The 19,155-nt window shown below is 39.6% G+C and overlaps 1 protein-coding gene across 1 annotated transcript in view; it reads left to right on the top strand.

The window, feature by feature from the left end:
- Positions 1 to 2,082: 2,082 nt before the first annotated feature.
- The window catches only part of ROPN1 (rhophilin associated tail protein 1), a 41,380-nt gene continuing 24,307 nt past the window's right edge, over positions 2,083 to 19,155 (top strand). Inside the window, exon 1 of the mRNA XM_066347594.1 lies at positions 2,083 to 2,163. The gene's annotated coding sequence lies outside the window, so the exon portion shown is untranslated. The remainder of the gene's footprint in view (positions 2,164 to 19,155) is intronic.

The raw sequence follows: 19,155 nt of genomic DNA, 5'->3' as shown, positions 1-19,155 counted from the left end.
TTTGATGAATTTACTTAAAATTTTTTATGTAATATCTGAAAAATATGAGTATACATAAATTCCAAAACATAATGGACACCCACAAAACCAGCATCCCTACCAAGATCTAGACCACCAATCACATCTATGTGCTCTTCCCTCCTTCCTCTGCCTCTCAGAATTTTGTGATTATCATTTCCTTGTAAAGTCATCCTCTTTATTATTTCTGTTGCATGTATTGACTGAGAGATCATGAGTAACCTCACCTCTGCCCCTCAACCTGGTCACCTGCAGACAGATATCAGATCACTTCAGTCAGACAGTATCATGAAATTCCTCTCTTACATGCCACATTGAAATTCTATTTTTCATCTTCCATCTCCAGCTGGCTACTAGCTTACCAGAAACACCTCTTCTTCTACATGAAGGTCATTATTACTCATTCCTGTCCGAATTACTTACGCTGTATGAGAGCAGGAAAGAAACCAGCATACCTTCTTCCCTCATGCACACACAGGACAAACTCCAGTGGCCTTTTTCTTCTGGAAGAAGCACCTGCAGCCCTCAAACCTCTAGCCTCCCCTTCCAGTCCTAAGGCACACCCTGCTGGACAGATGCTTACACCAATGTTTGGTGGTCCCTCCATAGAAGGATCTGGAAGGCTACTGATGGCCAGTGGTTAGATTTCTTTGCTCCCCAAACTGCCAGTGGGTTAGTGGCCATCCTCAGGTCATCCAGAATTCTCCAGGTGTGCAAGGACTTGCAAGAGTTTGACAAATGTCAACTGACTGGGCCCTTTACAAATGGATGGGCAGGCTCTGAAAAGCACTCTGCATATATAAGCAAAAACCCCAGTTTCCTCCCACCCTTGTTCACTGATGCTTGAAATTGCTTTAAGAAGAGACAATGGCTTTCATCTCAGAACTGGAGAAACCTTTGATGGCCCTGGATGAACTCATTGATTTAAGTTAGTACACAGTACTGCGTAAATGGATTGAAAGATTGAATGATGCAATAGGCACGGAAAAAAATGGATGTAAAATGACAAAGTGTGTACCAGAGAAAGATGGGGCTTTTCTTGCCTCCTTGAGAGCTTGAAAAAGAAAATCTTAGAATCATTAGACCTGGAGTCCTATGTCCATCAATATGCAAGTTACTCAAAGTCTTTAGCCTGTTTCTTATTTCTAAAATGAAAGTAAAATACCTACCTCCTGACTTACTGTCAAACTGATGCCACACAGTAACTGTTTTCCTTCTTTCTCTGCTGCGCAGGCATATCGAGCTCTCTCTCTATGCACAGTAACTCCTCTCCTTTCTTAGCATTACAGAAGAGTGAAGAATCTAGAACCATGCAACATGGGTTCAAATCCTAACTCTCATTTGCTAACTGTGATCTTGGGCAAGTTACTTGACTGCTTTGTGTTGTTACCTCATCTGTCAATGAGGATAATGATGGTACTAGCCTCAGGGGGTGGTCGTAAGAACTAAGTGAGTCATTATGCATCATACACTTAGGGATCATTCTGTCAGGTAAAAAAAAAAAAAAGAAGAAAGAACGTACTATAAGAAATGCTTGCTGCTATTATGCCCAAGAGTTTCTTCACCGGCACGCCTTCCACAAGGCAAAAGATCATTTTAAGCTCCTCCACTTCTTCCCTCTAATGTATAAAAGCCCACAGTAAATTGCCACACAACCCCCCCCCACCCACCCACCACCACGTTTCCTAAAGTCCCCAGCCCCATCCTTAGACTCTGGTCCTCCCACCGAGGACCCACAAGCAAACCCCCGAGGCTGTTCTCAGTCTCTCCACTTTGCCCTGGCGGGGTTTCGGGAACCCAGGATCTGCAGGAGGTTGCAGCCCAGGGGGGAGGGGCGGATTGAGACCGGTGGGCGGGGCGGAGGCGGCTCTGTGACGTCACGACCCCGCCCCTCCATCTCGGTTGCCACGCCGCGCAGCCGGCGTCCGGTTGCCAGGCGAAGGCTAAGCTCTAACAAAGCCGGGTCTCGCTCCACCTCTCCTGTCGCTCCAAGCCAAGGCCAGTACCTTCCTTCTCCGCCCAAGTTCTGCAGCTTTCCCTCTGCCAAGGGTGCCAGACACTGAATCTCTCCCCACATAATCCCGCCTGAGGCCAGGCGCGAGGTGTCACCTGGTGCCAGACAGCTTGTTTGGGAGCGAGCCTCAGGTAGCCACCCCGAAGGGGAAGTGGAGGGAGGGAACCACAGCGAGCTCCCCGATGGCTGCGATGGCTGCATCGGTCTGAGGGAAGAGTCCTGCCCAGAGGCCCACCTGGATTCTGAATCCTTGTTCACAGAGCAAGAGGAGGGGACTATGATCTTTAAGAGAATATGACCATAAGTGATAATTGCTCTCTGCTCATGTTATAGCTATAGTTTTTGTACCAAGAACTACTATTTCATGGTTTCTTACACAGAGGACAGTGATTTGGAAATGCAACAGAATCTGGGATCAGAACCCCCGACCCCACTGACTAGCCAAAACTCTACTTTTCCTTCTGTGACATGGATATAAGAACACCTAGGGGAGGGTTGTCATGAGGACCAATGAGCATGACTAGCACTTTATAAGCGGCTATTATTGGTTCATTTTCCTAGTATTTTTATTGAACACTGAGTGTATTCCAGGCATCAGGCTAAGCATTGAGGATTCTGTAGTGAACAGAAAGTGATCATTCCTGCCCTCAAGTTTACAGTCCACTGAAAGAGGCAGGTATTTATCAAAGAACCCTGCAAATAGTGTAAAATTAGAATTAAGTGGGGGAAAAAATAAAATTAGAGCTAAGTGCTGGCAAGAGGAGTTGGGTAAGTGGTATGCTGAGAAGGTACAATGAGCTGACAGAGAGCTCAGGGAAAGCTGAGCTGAGATCTGAAAAACCTGTGAAAATGTGAAGATTGCATTCCAAGCAAGGGTAACATGTGTCCAAAACCACCTTTTCGAAACCAGAGTATATGCGGTTGCCTGGTCTTGGGTTTCAAGAGCTGTTCATAGAAACTCTTTTTAGGATTCTGGTGTCTGGAGCCTCTTGTTTATATAATAAAGCCCTGTTTAGTCCATACTAATAAAACCAAATGAGAGATTCCAGAAACAAATCTATATTCCATGTACGATAAGACCTATATTATTCAGCACTCAGCATGTGTGTGTTGGCCACAATTTCACATTGAAAGGGATGTGAGTCTTCAAAAGAGGAAATCTGTTGAATGTTAAGAGCTGGCAGCTAGAGGAGCTAAAATGGATAATTGAGAAGGGCCTGCCATACTGAGAACTTTAAGAATGGAAAAGATCAGAATGAGCCTGACTGGGCGGTGGCACAGTGGATAGAGCGTCGGACTGGGATGCGAAGGACCCAGGTTCGAGACCCCAAGGTCGCCAGCTTGAGCTCGGGCTCATCTGGTTTGAACAAAGCTCTCCAGCTTGGACCCAAGGTCGCTGGCTTGAGCAAGGGGTTACTTGGTCTGCTGAAGGCCCACAGTCAAGGCACATATGAGAAAGCAATCAATGAACAACTAAGATGTCACAATGAAAAACTAATGATTGATGCTTCTCATCTCTCTTCGTTTCTGTCTGTCCCTATCTATCCCTCTCTCTGACTCTCTGTCTCTGTAAAAAAAAAAATCAGAATGATGGAATGTTAATATAAAATAGACCTTTCTCCATTTCTTTTATCTGATGTGAACGAATGGTCCATATTACTCAAAGGGCATAAAAGTTGGGCTTCGGGGTATCTCCAAACTAAGGAGCCTATGATTCTAAGTCTCTGTGGCTCGAAAGTACATAGAACTCCTGAAAGTATATGGGAACATGGGAGGAGAATTGACCTGCCCTTCTTCAGTGCTCTCCCTTTCTACTGCGGTGCCACCATCTACCCAGTCATCCAAGCTTGAAAAGTGGGGGGATCACCCTAAACTCTTCTTTCTCTTCATCCTCTTCCCTCAGTGGTTACCTAGTCTCATAGCTCCTGTCTCTCACATCCCTCCTCATTACAATTGCTTTTCATGGCAATGATGTTTGAGAGTTGTTGCCAAAAGTGCTGCCATATTCACCTAACCAGATTCAGTCCACTCCCGACCATCTACACAGCTGTCAGTCAATGCATATTTCAGAGTCCAGCAAAGAGAAATAAATCGTATAAGAAGTTTAACAAAGAAAGTTCAACATAAAGAATGTTTAACTTTAATGGGATTGGAGTAATGGAAGATTGGTTAGTAAGACATGTAGAGATCTAAAGCATACACAGACAGTTATAAGGAGTAACCACGACCCTTGAGATAGATTATCCAAAAGAAGAGACCACCTCCCAAAAGCTTGTGCAGAGGGTATGACCATATCTCATTGGAGGGCAGAAACATTGCTGAGGTTCCAGGGAGGCAAAAATCTATTGTCTGTGATGCCAAGAAGCCATTTATGAGAAGGTGACTGACTCACTGGCTGTACTCTGTCTCAAAACTTTCCAAGAGAGGTATAACAGGGGATAACAGAAACTGCTGGAGACTGTGCACTGCAGCAGTCAGGCACTTCAGAGATCAAATACTGCACATGCTGGAGAAGCTGTACTGCAGGACCCCAGTACTAGAGAAACTTCACACTCCTGACCTAGCAAAAAGAGTACATCTGAGAACCCACAGAGAAACCCCTCCAGCGCCCTCTACTGAGGAAGGTGAACATTATGCCCACTGACAAAATGAGAAATATTTTAAGGGCCTACTTCTGCTTTGTTGAGGAGGCAATGTGGGGTGAATCTGGTACTAAATTGATAACTAGAGCATCAAGCTAACACTAAAATTTGACCTAGTGGCTCCCTATTGTAATTAATATGCAGTTCAAAAACCTTACCATGGCATATCAGGCCTTTTATATTTTGGTTTTGGGTTCATTTTCAGCCTTAGGCTCAGCCATTCTCCCTTTGTCCACTCTAACCCTCTATTATTACTCATAGTCCCTGAATTTACCATGTTCTCTGTTATTCCACACCTTTATCTAAGTAGTCCTAGCCACAAAGAATTCCCTCCTTGCTCTCATCAGTAAACAGATACTTATTAAGTACTTGCTCTGTATCTGGCACTGTTCTTGAGGCTGGGAATACAACAATGAATAAACAAGGCTTCCTCAAGTCTCTGTTTGAATATCATAACCCTTTGCGAGTATTTTCCACCCTCCTTCTCTTACCTCTAGATGAGTTAGATTCCTCATCTAGGAGTTCCTGGCCACCTGTATCTAGTCCAGACATATTGACCTTTATCATACCCTTTTTTAATCACTGATTTTCCTATCAGTCTCTCCCATACTATAAGCCCTGTGAGGGCAGCCTATGAGCTCTTTAAGGGCAGAGTATGTGACTCATGTATTTCTATATCCCAGTATTCAGTACTATTCCTGACACAGGTTTTGTTAGATTAATTATTTGCCCAGAATGACATAATGAGTCTGGTCCTGGGCCTCAGAGTCAAGAGTACCTCTTAACTAGAACTTAATCTACCCTACAGGATTTATGAAGGGACAGCAGACTGTGCTTTGTATTGGAAAAAAAACAAGTCATTGTTGAATATCATCAGGAATGGTAACAGAAATAAGATAGAAATCTAGCCCTGATCTTATATTGAAAACTATGGTGCATTCAGCCCTCAGAGCCCTTTTATACTTTGAGTATAAAATTATAGATGCTTGACTGCTGGTGGTGCAGTGGACAGAACATCAACCCGGGATGTCAAGGTCCCAAGTTCAAATCCTCGAGGTCACTGGCTTGAGTGCTGGCTCATCCAACTTGAGTGCAGGCTCACCAGCTTGAGCATGGGGTTGTGGGCTTGAGTGTGGTGTCATCAACATGATCCCAAGGTCGCTGGCTTGAACCCAGGTTGCTGACTTGAGCAAGGGGTCATTGGCTCGGCTTGAGCCTCCCTCCCTCCATCCCCTCCATCATCAAGGCCCATATGAGAAGCAATCAATGAACAACTAAAGTGGCACAACTAAGAGTTTATGCTTCTCATCTCTCTCCCTTCCTGTCTCTCTCTCTATATATATAAAACAAAATCATAGAAATGCTATAATGAAATTAGAAGTAAGGAGTACAACTAAATAGATGCAAATTGGGGGTTATTCTGACATTTCACTCTGAAAAATGAAGACTTTCTTTTTAGATTAAAAAAAAAGAAAAAAGAAAAATGAAGACTTTCATATAGTTATGAAAGACAAAACTAAGGTGACTCCAGATTTGTATACCAGATTCCCAAATCAGGGGACATGCTACACAGCTTTAGGGAACACAGTTAACATGGCAGTCTGTAAATGGTAACCTTGGACTTGTGGACCATGATGTGAACATGGGGGAAAGCACTGAAATACAAGCATGGCTAAGTTAAGATAAGTCAAAAGAGGTTTACTTGTTAAATAATGAATGTGGAACTCATAACTTCCAAGAGGTGATACTAGCATGATATACAAGCAATTTTGGGATATTTGCTAATAACAGAACCAAAAGCTCTACTCAAAAAAAAGGGGATGGGGTGGGGGAGACAAGGTCAGGTAGAACTGCTCTTAGCAATTTTGTTGTTAGCATTCAAATGCTGGATTGGCTTTATCATGGATTGTCTCAGTATGCAAAAAAATCCAGACTTCTGTGAAATAAAGTTGGAAAGGCAAGATAATATGAACAAGACAAACTGTGAAAAGCTTGAAATTCAGACAGGGCATCATTTTGATAAGAAATGAAGATGTGTAGAACTGAGTTCTTGATTCAACTCCAACATAAACTGTTACTTTGTACCAGACACAACTTATTTGTACATCAGTTCTCTCATTTATAAATGGAAGATACTGAACTATATTATATTATAAGTGAAATTAAGTCCTTTCTTTTCTTTAAAAAGAAAAAATGTTCCATTTTATTTTCCTGAAAGACTTTTTAAAAAGTTTATCAGGACTAAAGAGGATAATGAAAGAGAAGGATAAATCAAAAATGACCATGACATATCAGACTAATGCAATTGAAATAGTAAAAGAAGTCTGGTTTTGGATGCTCTTATGGGAAAGGGGAACTATACAACAGGGAGCTGGTGGAGATGACTATCCATAGTTGAGAGTTTATGACTGGAGATTTGGGAGTAATCAGCATAGAGCACTAGTTAAAGCCTTAATAAGCAAACAAACAAAAATAAATAAATAAAAACCCCTTTCCTCCAGCTAGAAAAGAGCAGGTTGCAACTGCTCAAGGCTCCCATTGCAACAACTGAAAAAAATCTAGAGAAGTAATTTTTAGAAACATTGTAAAGACATCAGAGAGCTTTAGAAGCAATGAGAACTAGATTAAATTTCAGAAGGATGGAGAACCTTTCCAGGGTAAGCTGATGGTCCCAAGCCATTTTCTTCCCTGGGGACATTTACCAACTTTGGTTGTGGACTCAGGATTGTGCTTGACCCTTGCAGAGAGACTTTACTGGGAGGTAGTCAAACAACACTGGCATGACAGATTAGAAATTTAAGGCATCCAAACATACATTAGTTTTTACACAATGTCTGACATACAATTAATAAGTAGTAGGCATGCATAGAAGCAGGAAAATGTGTCTAGAATCAAGAGGGAAAATAGATGTCAGAAAAGAGATCCACAGGTAGATTCAACTACTGGAGTTATCAGACATTGACTCTAAAATAATTATAAATAGTATGTTCAGGTAAATCGAGAACAGATGCATAGATGGATGAAAATGGAGAATTTCAAAACAGAAATTGCATCTTATAAAAATGCCTGATATTTTAGAATACAAAATACAATATCTGAAATTAAGAATTGATTGATGAATTTGGAGCCTGGACAGCAGAAAATATGGTTAGCAAACTCAAAGTTAGGTCTACAGAAAATATACAAACTGAATCACAGACAGATGGAAAAGCAAAACAGAGTGTATGGCCTACAATAGATATAATTAGAGTCCCAGGAGGTAAAGAGAAAGAAAATAGAGTCCCAGAATATAAGGGCAGGGTCAGTATTTGTAGAGGTAATGCTCAAGAACTTTTTAAAACTGATGAAATACATCAACCACAAATCCAAGATGTTCAGCAGACCCTAACAAGGAACTTCTGGGCATATCATAATTAATCAAACTAATGAATATCAAAGATAAAAAGAAAATCATAAAACAGAGGGGGAAGGGTACATTATCTCCAGAAGAGCAACAAAAAGACATTTGGCTTATTCTTAACAAACTCTGGAGACCAAAAGACAATGGGATTACATATTGAAAGTTCTGAAAAGAAAAAGTTGCTGGCCTGACCTGTGGTGGCGCAGTGGATAAAGCATCGACCTGGAATTCTGAGGTCGCCTGTACGAAACCCTGGACTTGCCTGGTCAAGGCACATATGAGAGTTGATGCTTCCTGCTCCTCCTCCTTCTCTCTCTCTTCCTCTCTCTCTCTCTCTTTCTCTCTCCTCTCTTTCTCTGTACTCTCCAAAATGAATAAATAAAATCTTAAGAAAAAACGTTGCTAACCTAGAAATTCTATACGCAGTTGATATGTCTTTTGAAAAGGGAGACAAAATTAATACATTTTACACAAACCAAAAATTATAGACTTATTTCTCCACAAACCTGCACTATTGAAAACATTAGAGTTTTTTAGGCTGAAAGAAAATGATCCCAGAGAAAAGGAGGGGACTGACCCTGATTTAGGAAAGGAGAACACATGAGCTTAAATGAATGGGTAAAAAATTTTAATATTGACTATTTAAAAATAATTTCATAAGTCAATAATGTATATAGAAATAAATGATAATCATATAAAGGATGGGAAAGGAATACTGAGTTAAATTGTTATAAGGTCACTCTTATTATTCATGATATAAAAATATTAGGGTAGACTTAATAAATTAAGGATGTAAATTATAATCATTAGGGTAAAGAAATAATAAAAGAATATATAACTGAAAAGCTAATAGAGGAGAAAAATTAAAATAGTAAAAAATAGCCCTGGCAGGTTGGCTCAGTGGATAGAGTCAGGGTACACATGAGAAGCAACCATCTGCTTCTCTTCCTCTCCCCTTCTCCCTTCTCTCTCTTTTCCCCTCTTGCTGCCAGTGGCTCAATTGGTTCAAGCATTGGCGCAGGCACTGAGGATAGCTCTGTTGGTCTGAGCATTGGCCCTAGACGGGGTTGCCAGGTGGATTCCAGTTGGGATGCATGCAGGAGTCTGTTTCTCTATCTCCCCTCCTCTCACTTAAAAAAAATAGAAAAAAATTATTTGACTGCTTTAAAAAGACAAGAAAAAAATAAGGAAACAGAAATTAAGAAAATAATCCTACCTACAATTGCATCGAAAAGCATGAAATATAAGGAATAAATAAATTTAACCAAAGAAGTGAAAGACTTGTACTTTTAAGAAACAGATGACAGAAAACAAAATGATGAAGAAGCAACAACATCACCAACAAAATAACAGTATTTATATTAAATGTAAATGGACTGAACAATCCATCTTAAAGTTCTTTATAAAAGACACACCTGAACAAAAGGATACAAAAATATTGACAGAGAAAGTATGGAAAAATGTATACCTTGCAAAAATTAAAACAACTAGCAAAATAAGTTGAGTTAAGATAAGTAAAACTAGACATAAAGAGAGGCATTTCATAATAATGAAAAGGTCAATTCAATAGGAAGATTTAAATATACTAAATATCTATGTACCTAACAACAGAGCTTGAAAATGTATCAAAAAAGCAAAAACTGACAAAACTTAAGATGAAATAAACAAAACCACCTCACAGATGGAGATTTTAATACACCTATCTCAGTAACTGATAGAGTAAGCGGACAAAAAAGTATTATAGATTTTAACTACATAATTATATCCCTTGACATATATAGACACTCAACAGCTGCAGAAGAAACATTCTTTTTAAGTATACATAGAATATTTACCAAAATTTATAAAAGCTATTGGAGAGAAAGAAATATATAGATTATAAAACAAGCAGCCAGGAACTGAGCCTTAGAAAATATTTCTACAAGTGATGGTGGAGACAAAAATGAATAAAACAGAAATGAAAATGGAACAGCACAGACTTAGGACAAGCAAATCTATAACCATTATTAATGAGACATGGTGTTGCATGAGAGAGTGATCAACTTCTTAATTGCAATACAGAAGCCAAGAAGAAGTGTTATGAGAAAATCACTAGATTTAGCAGCTAGTAAGACTTTGGTGATATCTATATTTGTGAAAGCAGTTTCAGGACAGTAATCAGGATGATAAGCCTTATAAGGGATTTAAGGAGGAGGAATGTGGAGAGGAAAGGAGTCTGTCCTTAGGGCACTTGGGAAGTTTGACCAAGAAAAACAAAATTAGATAAAAAGAAAGACAGTAGGGGTAAAAAAAAACAAACCCCCAAAAAACACCCCATTTTCTTTAAGAGATGGCCAGACTGTGCATACTTGATGGAAGAGAAGGTGCGAGGGTGATGGAAACGATGAAAATATCTGGGGAATGGAGAGGAGTAACAGTCAAAGTCTAGTTGCTCAGGTCTCAGACAAGGCAAGAACCAAATGCTCAAGAGGTAAAGGAAAGAATAAAAGATCAAAGAGATAGATTGAGGTAGGCAAAGGATAGCAGTGAGAATTCATTCTGACATCCTTGATCTCAAGTAGGATATGACTTCATCTACTGAGAGTGAGGACAAGAGTTGGGTGGGACGCAGTTTTGAAAGGGAAGTTGTTCACTGGAGATTAAGAAATAGAATTGTGTCATTGGGGAATGGCGAAGTTTACTGCAGAGCAGTAGTGGAGGAGTTAGAGGATAGAGGTGATGCAAGGTTGGAGTGTGCTGCACTGGAAAATATTGTAAAGATTACTATTATGTTATTTTTTATATAAAATAAAAATAGAATGAAGCCTAAAGAATAACCTGCACCCAAATATGATTGCCAATGCAATGAAGCCTAACTTGATATAACCCTACTTTTCTGGTTCTTTCAAACTCACTCAGTTTATATCAATCTTATAATCACATGGCACCTTAAATTTGTTTATGCTTTGGTGTTTTACACTTATCAGAAATGTTAAAGAACCCTTCCTTGTACCAACCCTAGCAAGCAATTTCAATTCTCTTGAGGAAATCCCAACTCCAATTTATAAACCAACACAAAATTACATTGCTTTATCATGCTGCCTCAGTAAGAGACTAAGTGGTTAGCTAAATATTCTTCTTTCTCTTGGCTTCTATTTTCTTTAGAAAATATGAAGTGTCTTTGGCCCGTGTGATATTCTGTGAACTCTGCAATCAAAAGAAGTTCATCTGCTTTGCTAATTTGTCTCAAACTTTCTTCCTGTCTTCTAATTAATACTTCAGTTGAGTAATTTAAATTAGAAGCTAGTTGTTCCTTTAACAACCAGTGTTTTACAGTTTACTTTCTAAGGAACATTCCTTTTAAATTATATAAATCTCCTATTTTACCAGAAATTTTTTGAAAAGGTTAACAAAATTGACAAATTCTTGGCAAGACTCACCAAGGAAAAAAGAGAAAGGACTCATATAAACAAAATTCAAAATGAAACAGGAAAAATCACCATAGACATCATAGATATACAAAGAATTATTGTAGAATACTACAAAAAACTATATGCCACCAAATTCAACAATCTAGAAGAAATGGATAAATTCCTAGAACAATACAACCTTCCTAGACTGAGTCATGAAGAAGCAGAAAGCCTAAACAGACCAATTAGCAGGAAGGAAATAGAAAAAACTATTAAAAACCTCCCCAAAAATAAAAGTCCAGGCCCAGATGGTTATACTAGTGAATTCTATCAAACATTCAAAAAAAGACTTGGTTCCTATTCTACTCAAAGTCTTCCAAAAAATTGAAGAAGAAGCAATACTTCCAAACACATTTTATGAGGCCAACATAACCCTCATACCGAAACCTGGCAAAGACAGCACAAAAAAAGAAAACTACAGACCAATATCTCTAATGAATACAGATGCTAAAATATTAAACAAAATATTAGCAAATCAAATACAACATATTAAAAAAATAATACATCATGATCAAATGGGATTCATCCCAGAATCTCAAGGATGGTTCAATATACATAAAACGGTTAACATAATACACCATATCAACAAAACAAAGAACAAAAACCACATGATCTTATCAATAGATGCAGAAAAGGCACTCAATAAAATACAATACAACTTTATGTTTAAGATACTCAACAAAATGGCTATAGAAGAAAAATATCTCAACATGATAAAGGCCATATATGATAAACCATCAGCTAACATCATATTAAATGGCATAAAATTGAGGACTTTCCCTCTTAAATCAGAAACAAGACAGGGTTGTCCACTCTCTCCACTCTATTTAACGTGGTGCTAGAAGTTGTAGCCAGAGCAATCAGACAAGATAAAGAAATAAAAGGCATCCATATCGGAAAAGAAGAAGTTTTTGCAGATGATATGATCCTATACATCAAAAACTCCAAAGACTCTACAAAAAGATTACTAGAAACAATCAACCAATACTGTAAGGTTGCAGGATACAAAATTAATATACCTTTTTTTTTTTTTTTTTTGTATTTTTCTGAAGCTAGAAACGGGGAGAGACAGTCAGACAGACTCCCGCATGTGCCAGACCGGGATCCACCCGGCACGCCCACCAGGGGGCAATGCTCTACCCACCAGGGGGCGATGCTCTGCTCCTCTGGGGCGTCGCTCTGTTGCCACCAGAGTCACTCTAGCACCTGGGGCAGAGGCCAAGGAGCCATCCCCAGTGCCCGGGCCATCTTTGCTCCAATGGAGCCTCGGCTGCAGGAGGGGAAGAGAGAGACAGAGAGGAAGGAGAGGGGGAGGGATGGAGAAGCAGATGGGCGCTTCTCCTGTGTGCCCTGGCTGGGAATCGAACCTGGGACTTCTGCACGCCAGGCCGACGCTCTACCACTGAGCCAACCGGGCAGGGCCTCCATAGTCTTTTTATATGCCAACAATGAAACATTAGAAAACAAACTCAAAAAAAAAATAACCCCCTTCACAATTACAACAAAAAAAATTAAATACCTAGGAATAAACATAACAAAGAATGTAAAGGACCTATATAATGAAAACTACAAAGCATTGTTAAGGGAAATCAGAAAGATACAATGAAATAGAAAAATATTCCTTGTTCTTGGATAGGAAGAATAAATATAATCAAAATGGCCACATTACCCAAAGCAATATACAAATTTAATGCAATTCCCATCAAAATTCCAATGACATTTTTTAAATAAATGGAACAAAAAATCATCAGATTTATATGGAACTATAAAAAACCCCAAATAGCCAAAGCAATCCTAAGGAAAAATAATAAAGCTGGGGGCATTACAATACCTGACTTCAAATTATATTATAGAGGCACGACAATCAAAACAGCATAGTATTGGCAGAAAAATAGACACTCAGACCAATGGAACAGAATAGAAAGTCCAAAAATAAAACCATATATATATGGTCAAATAATTTTCCATAAAGGGGCCAACAACACACAATGGAGAAAAGAAAGCCTCTTCAACAAGTGGTGCTGGGAAAACTGGAAAGCCACATGCAAAAGAATGAAACTCGACTACAGCTTGTCCCCTTGTAAGAAAATTAATTCAAAATGGATAAAAGACCTAAATATAAGACCTGAAACAATAAAGTACATAGAAGAAAACATAGATACTAAACTGATGGACCTTGGTTTTTATGAATTTGACTCCAAAGGCAAGAGAAGTGAAGGCAAAGATAAATGAATGGGACTACATCAGACCAAGAAGTTTTTGCTCAGCAAGAGACACTGACAAGAAAATAAACAGCCAACTAAGTGGGAAATGATATTTTCAAACAACAGCTCAGATAAGGGCCTAATATCCAAAATATACAAAAAACTCATAAAACTCAACAACAAACAAACAAACAATCCAATAAAAAAATAGGAAGAGGACATGAACAGACACTTCTCCCAGGAAGAAATACAAATGGCCAACAGATATATGAAAAGATGCTCATCTTCATTAGTTATTAGAGAAATGCAAATCAAAACTACAATGAGATACCACCTCACCCCTGTTAGATTAGCTATTATCAACAAGACAGGTAATAGCAAGTGTTGGAGAGGCTGTGGAGAAAAAGGAACCCTCATTCACTGTTGGTGGGACTGTAAAGTAGTACAACCATTATGGAAGAAAGTATGGTGGTTCCTCAAAAAACTGAAAATATAACTACCTTATGGCCCAGCAATCCCTCTACTGGGTATATACCCCCCAAACTCAGAAACATTGATACATAAAGACACATGTAGTCCCATGTTCATTGCAGCATTGTTCACAGTGGCCAAGACATGGAAACAACCAAAAAGCCCTTCAATAGATGACTGGATAAAAAAGATGTGACACATATACACTATGGAATACTACTCAATCATAAGAAATGATGACATCGGATCATTTACAACAAAATGGTTGGATCTTGATAACATTATATGGGGTGAAATTAGTAAATCAGAAAAAAACAAGAACTGCATGATTCCATACATAGGTGGGACATAAAAACGAGACTAAGAGACATGGACAAGAGTGTGGTGGTTGCGGGGGGAGTGGGAGGGGCACAAAGAAAATCAGATATAAGGTGATGGAGGACAATCTGTCTTTGGGTGATGGGTATGCAACATAATTGAATGACAAGATAACCTGGAGATGTTTTCTTTGAACATATGTACCCTGATTTATTGATGTCACCCCATTAAAATTAATAAAAATTTATATAAAAAAGATCAATTTAAATGCACTTTAAAAAAGTGTTATGTCTTCTTGATATAATGCCCCCTTTATCATTATGAAATGTGCATCTGTGTCTCTGGTTACCTTTGTTGTCTTGAAGTCAGCACTATCAGATACGAGTATGACTACACCTGCTTTTCTTTGGATATTATTTGCTTGGAGAATCATTTTCCAACATTTCACTTTGAGTCTACTCTTATCCTTGCAGTTAAGTATGTCTCCTGAATGCAGCATATGGATAGGTTTTGCATTTTGATCCAATCTGCCACTCTGTGCCTCTTTATTTTGGTGAGTTCAGTCCATTTACAGTTTGAGGATTTCCTATAGCCATTTTATGTTTTGTTTTCTGGTAGTTCTGTGTCATGTTTGGCTCTTTCCTTATGTGTTTCTGTCAGTTGTTTTTATTTGGTGATATTCCATGGTTCTTTCTCCTGTTTCTTCTTCTTTTTTTTAGCTGTATATTTCACTAGTGGGTGGTTACCATTAGGTTATTAAGAGAAAAATGTTTGTATATATAAAAGTCCTTTATCTTATGAGTGCTTCTGCACTCCATTCTCCTTTGCTACTGCTGATCTTTATCCTCCCTCCTTTTATGTTATTGTCATGGAAGGTGGTGAGGGGCTGAACCAAAGTAAAAGGAGTAGAAGTAGAGAGACAGGATTGAAATAGAGAAATGCTTTAAAAGAAATATCAATGGGATTTAGTGACAGACTGAGCAGATTGAAGAGAATGAATGACCCTAGGGCTTTGATGCCAAATGACTGAGAAAATGGCTACAGCATGTTTAGAAACGAATTTGGGCTTTAGTTGGAAGATGGAGAATGAATTTTGTGGAGCTGTGTCCTTGAGATAGTAGGAGGTATGGAATTAGAGCACAGGAGAGAGGTTGGGGAAGACAGACCAGTATAATCAGCAGTTTGTGACTGATGAAACTTTGAGAGGGTCTGAGCTCTCAAAGAACAGTGGCAGAAATTAGGAGTTCAGAGTGCTGAAGACTCGGCTGTGGAGAGATTGTGAATGCTTGCTCAGCGTGAGGAAGAATTGTGGTGACAGAGGAGATGAAGAAAATAGAAAGGCAAGAATGGTGTATACAATCAGAGAAAGAGAGAGCCTCAGGAAGGACAGGATAGTCATGTTGAGCAGGCTACTTCCTACCTCAGACTGTGTGTGTTTAAATCCCATCATTTCAAAAGTTCTGTTTTCTTAGTTTATCATTTGTAAAATGCTGATAATATAATTTGTCTCATAAGGATATTTTTGAGGATTAAGTGAAAAACTCATACAAAATACTTAACACACTATCTGGGACAGATCAGAAGTAAACAGATATAGTTGATGACTTTTACGGAAGCAACAGAATGGTAGAGCAGAAAAGATGGAAAGAGATTAAAGAAGAACTGAACACTGAGAAAAGACAATAGGATGGAGAACTTACTAGGGTAGGGATTCTTTGGCCAAAAATGATGAGAGATCATAGAACAGTTGCTAGAAGAGGCAATGGGGTGAAGTAAAGCTTTTGCATAAGTCTGGTCTACATTGAGCAAAGGTTACCATTGTTAGTGTTGTCATAGAAGCCTATTTCATTAGGGTTGGGCCATTTCTTTCATGAGACCATTTAGCCTTCAGAATAGAAATCAAAGAATTTCACAACTAAACGATCCTGTCAAAATATATGTGAACTGGCCCTGGCCGGTTGGCTCAGCGGTAGAGCGTCAGCCTAGCGTGCGGAGGACCCGGGTTCGAATCCTGGCCAGGGCACACAGGAGAAGCGCCCATTTGCTTCTCCACCCCTCCGCCGCGCTTTCCTCTCTGTCTCTCTCTTCCCCTCCCGCAGCCAAGGCTCCATTGGAGCAAAGATGGCCCGGGCGCTGGGGATGGCTCCTTGGCCTCTGCCCCAGGCGCTAGAGTGGCTCTGGTCGCAATATGGCGACGCCCAGGATGGGCAGAGCATCGCCCCCTGGTGGGCAGAGCGTCGCCCCCTGGTGGGCGTGCCGGGTGGATCCCGGTCGGGCGCATGCGGGAGTCTGTCTGACTGTCTCTCCCTGTTTCCAGCTTCAGAAAAAATGAAAAAAAAAAAAAAAAAAATATATATATATATATATATATATATATGTGAACTGTAAAAGGGTTCAGCCTTTGTGGAAAACAGTATGATGGTTCCTCAAAAAATTAAAAATGGAATTACCATCTGAACTAGTAATCCCACTGCTGGGTATATGCCCCAAAGAATTGAAAGCAAGGACTCCGAGAGATCTTTGTACACTCATGTTCATAGCAGCATTAGTCACAACAGCCAAAAAATAGAAACAACCCAAATATTCAACAACAGATGAATGTATAAACAAAATGTAGTATATAAACAAATGCGATATTATTTGGCTTTAAAAAGGAAGGAAATTCTGACATATGCTGCAGCATGGAGGAAACTTGAGGACATTATGCTAAGTGAAACAAGCCAGATAAAAAAAAAAACAAATAGCCCTGGCCGGTTGGCTCAGCGGTAGAGCGTCGGCCTAGCGTGCGGAGGACCTGGGTTCGATTCCCGGCCAGGGCACACAGGAGAAGCGCCCATTTGCTTCTCCACCCCTCCGCCGTGCTTTCCTCTCTGTCTCTCTCTTCCCCTCCCGCAGCCAAGGCTCCATTGGAGCAAAGATGGCCCGGGCGCTGGGGATGGCTCTGTGGCCTCTGCCTCAGGCGCTAGAGTGGCTCTGGTCGCAACATGGCGACGCCCAGGATGGGCAGAGCATCGCCCCCTGGTGGGCAGAGCGTCGCCCCTGGTGGGCGTGCCGGGTGGATCCCGGTCGGGCGCATGCGGGAGTCTGTCTGACTGTCTCTCCCCGTTTCCAGCTTCAGAAAAATGAAAAAAAAAAAAAAAAAAAGAACAAATATTTTATGATTCCACTTATATGAGGTACTTCATATAACTTCATAAAGACAGAAAACAGAAAGGTGGTTGCCAGGAGCTCAGGGGAGGGGAAATGGGAGTAATTGTTTAATGGATAATGAGTTTCAGTTTGTTAAAATGGAAAAGTTCTGGGAATGGATGGGGGTGACAGAAGCACAACAATGTGAATGTACTTACTGCCACCGCACTGTACCCTAAAATATGGTTAAAGTGCTACACTTTGTTATGTATATTTTACCATGATTCAAAAAATAAATATATATATATATATATATGCTGACAATATGAACAAAATAAGACAATGTCCTTGATAAAATAGATTGAAAAGTCATCAGAGACATTCAACTTGTATTAGTAACTTTAAAATTATAAAATATTTCACCATACAAAATGAAATGCATAATGTAAATATAGACATAAACACAATGGAACAAGCATCTAGGCAGCCACCATCGAGCTTAAAACATAGAGCATCACGAATAGTGTTGCCTCTACCTGCTGACATCTCTCTCCTTCTCTGACACAAGAATTTCTGTTTACCTTCTGTTTGTTATTGTAATATTATGACATGAGTATGTAACCCTGAACAACATATTGCCTTTCCAGCCAACATCCTGAGATTCACCCTTGGTGATGTCTATAGCTCTCTTCTTCATAAATTGAAGCTTTCATCATTATGTAGTGACCCTCTTAATTCCTAATAATGCTGTTTGTCTTAAAGTCTCTTTTGTCCAGTATTAACATGTCTACATGAACTTTCTTTTGGTTATTATTTGCCTATTAAATCATCTATTCTTTTACATTCAGTCTTTCTGTGTCCTTATGTCATTTCAGATGTGTCTATAGCTGAATTTTTAAAAAATCCACTCTGATAATTTCTATATTTTAACTGGCACATTTATCACTGATTCTTTTTATGGTGATTACTGATATATATGGATTCTTTTCTATTATGGTATTCATCTACTTTTCTTATGCTTTTCCTTCTCCTTTCTTCTTTTCAAGTGATAAGTTGTTTTTGCTGCTGTTGTTTTTAATTCCTTGTCTCTTATTTACTAGTTTGGCTGTGATATTACTTTTATAGTAATTATCCTTGAAATTTTACTTTAAATACTTGCATACTTGACTTCTTTACAAAGTCTAAAATTAATATCTTTACACACATCTTCCTCCAAAAAAAAGAACATAAAGTAAAAGATAATGGTGTACCACCAATCTGAGGCCACTTTAATTTTTTTTATTATTAAGTGAGGGCAGGAGCAGCACAGAGACAGACTCCTGCATGCGACCCCACTGGCAAGCCCCCTGTGGGGCAATGCTCTGCCCATCTGGGGCCATTGCCCCATTGCTTGGCAACCAAGCTATTTTAGTGCCAGAGGTGAGGCCATGGAGCCATCCTCAGTGCCTGGGGCCAACTTGCTCCAACCAAACCATCACTGAGGGAAGGGAAGAGAGAGAGAGAAAGAGAG

This window comes from Saccopteryx leptura, chromosome 8 (genome assembly GCF_036850995.1).
Source record: "Saccopteryx leptura isolate mSacLep1 chromosome 8, mSacLep1_pri_phased_curated, whole genome shotgun sequence".
In the NCBI taxonomy this organism is placed as follows: Eukaryota; Metazoa; Chordata; class Mammalia; order Chiroptera; family Emballonuridae; genus Saccopteryx; species Saccopteryx leptura.
The sequence above is the reverse complement of the archived record's forward strand: the minus strand, read 5'-3'. Positions and strand labels throughout refer to the sequence as shown.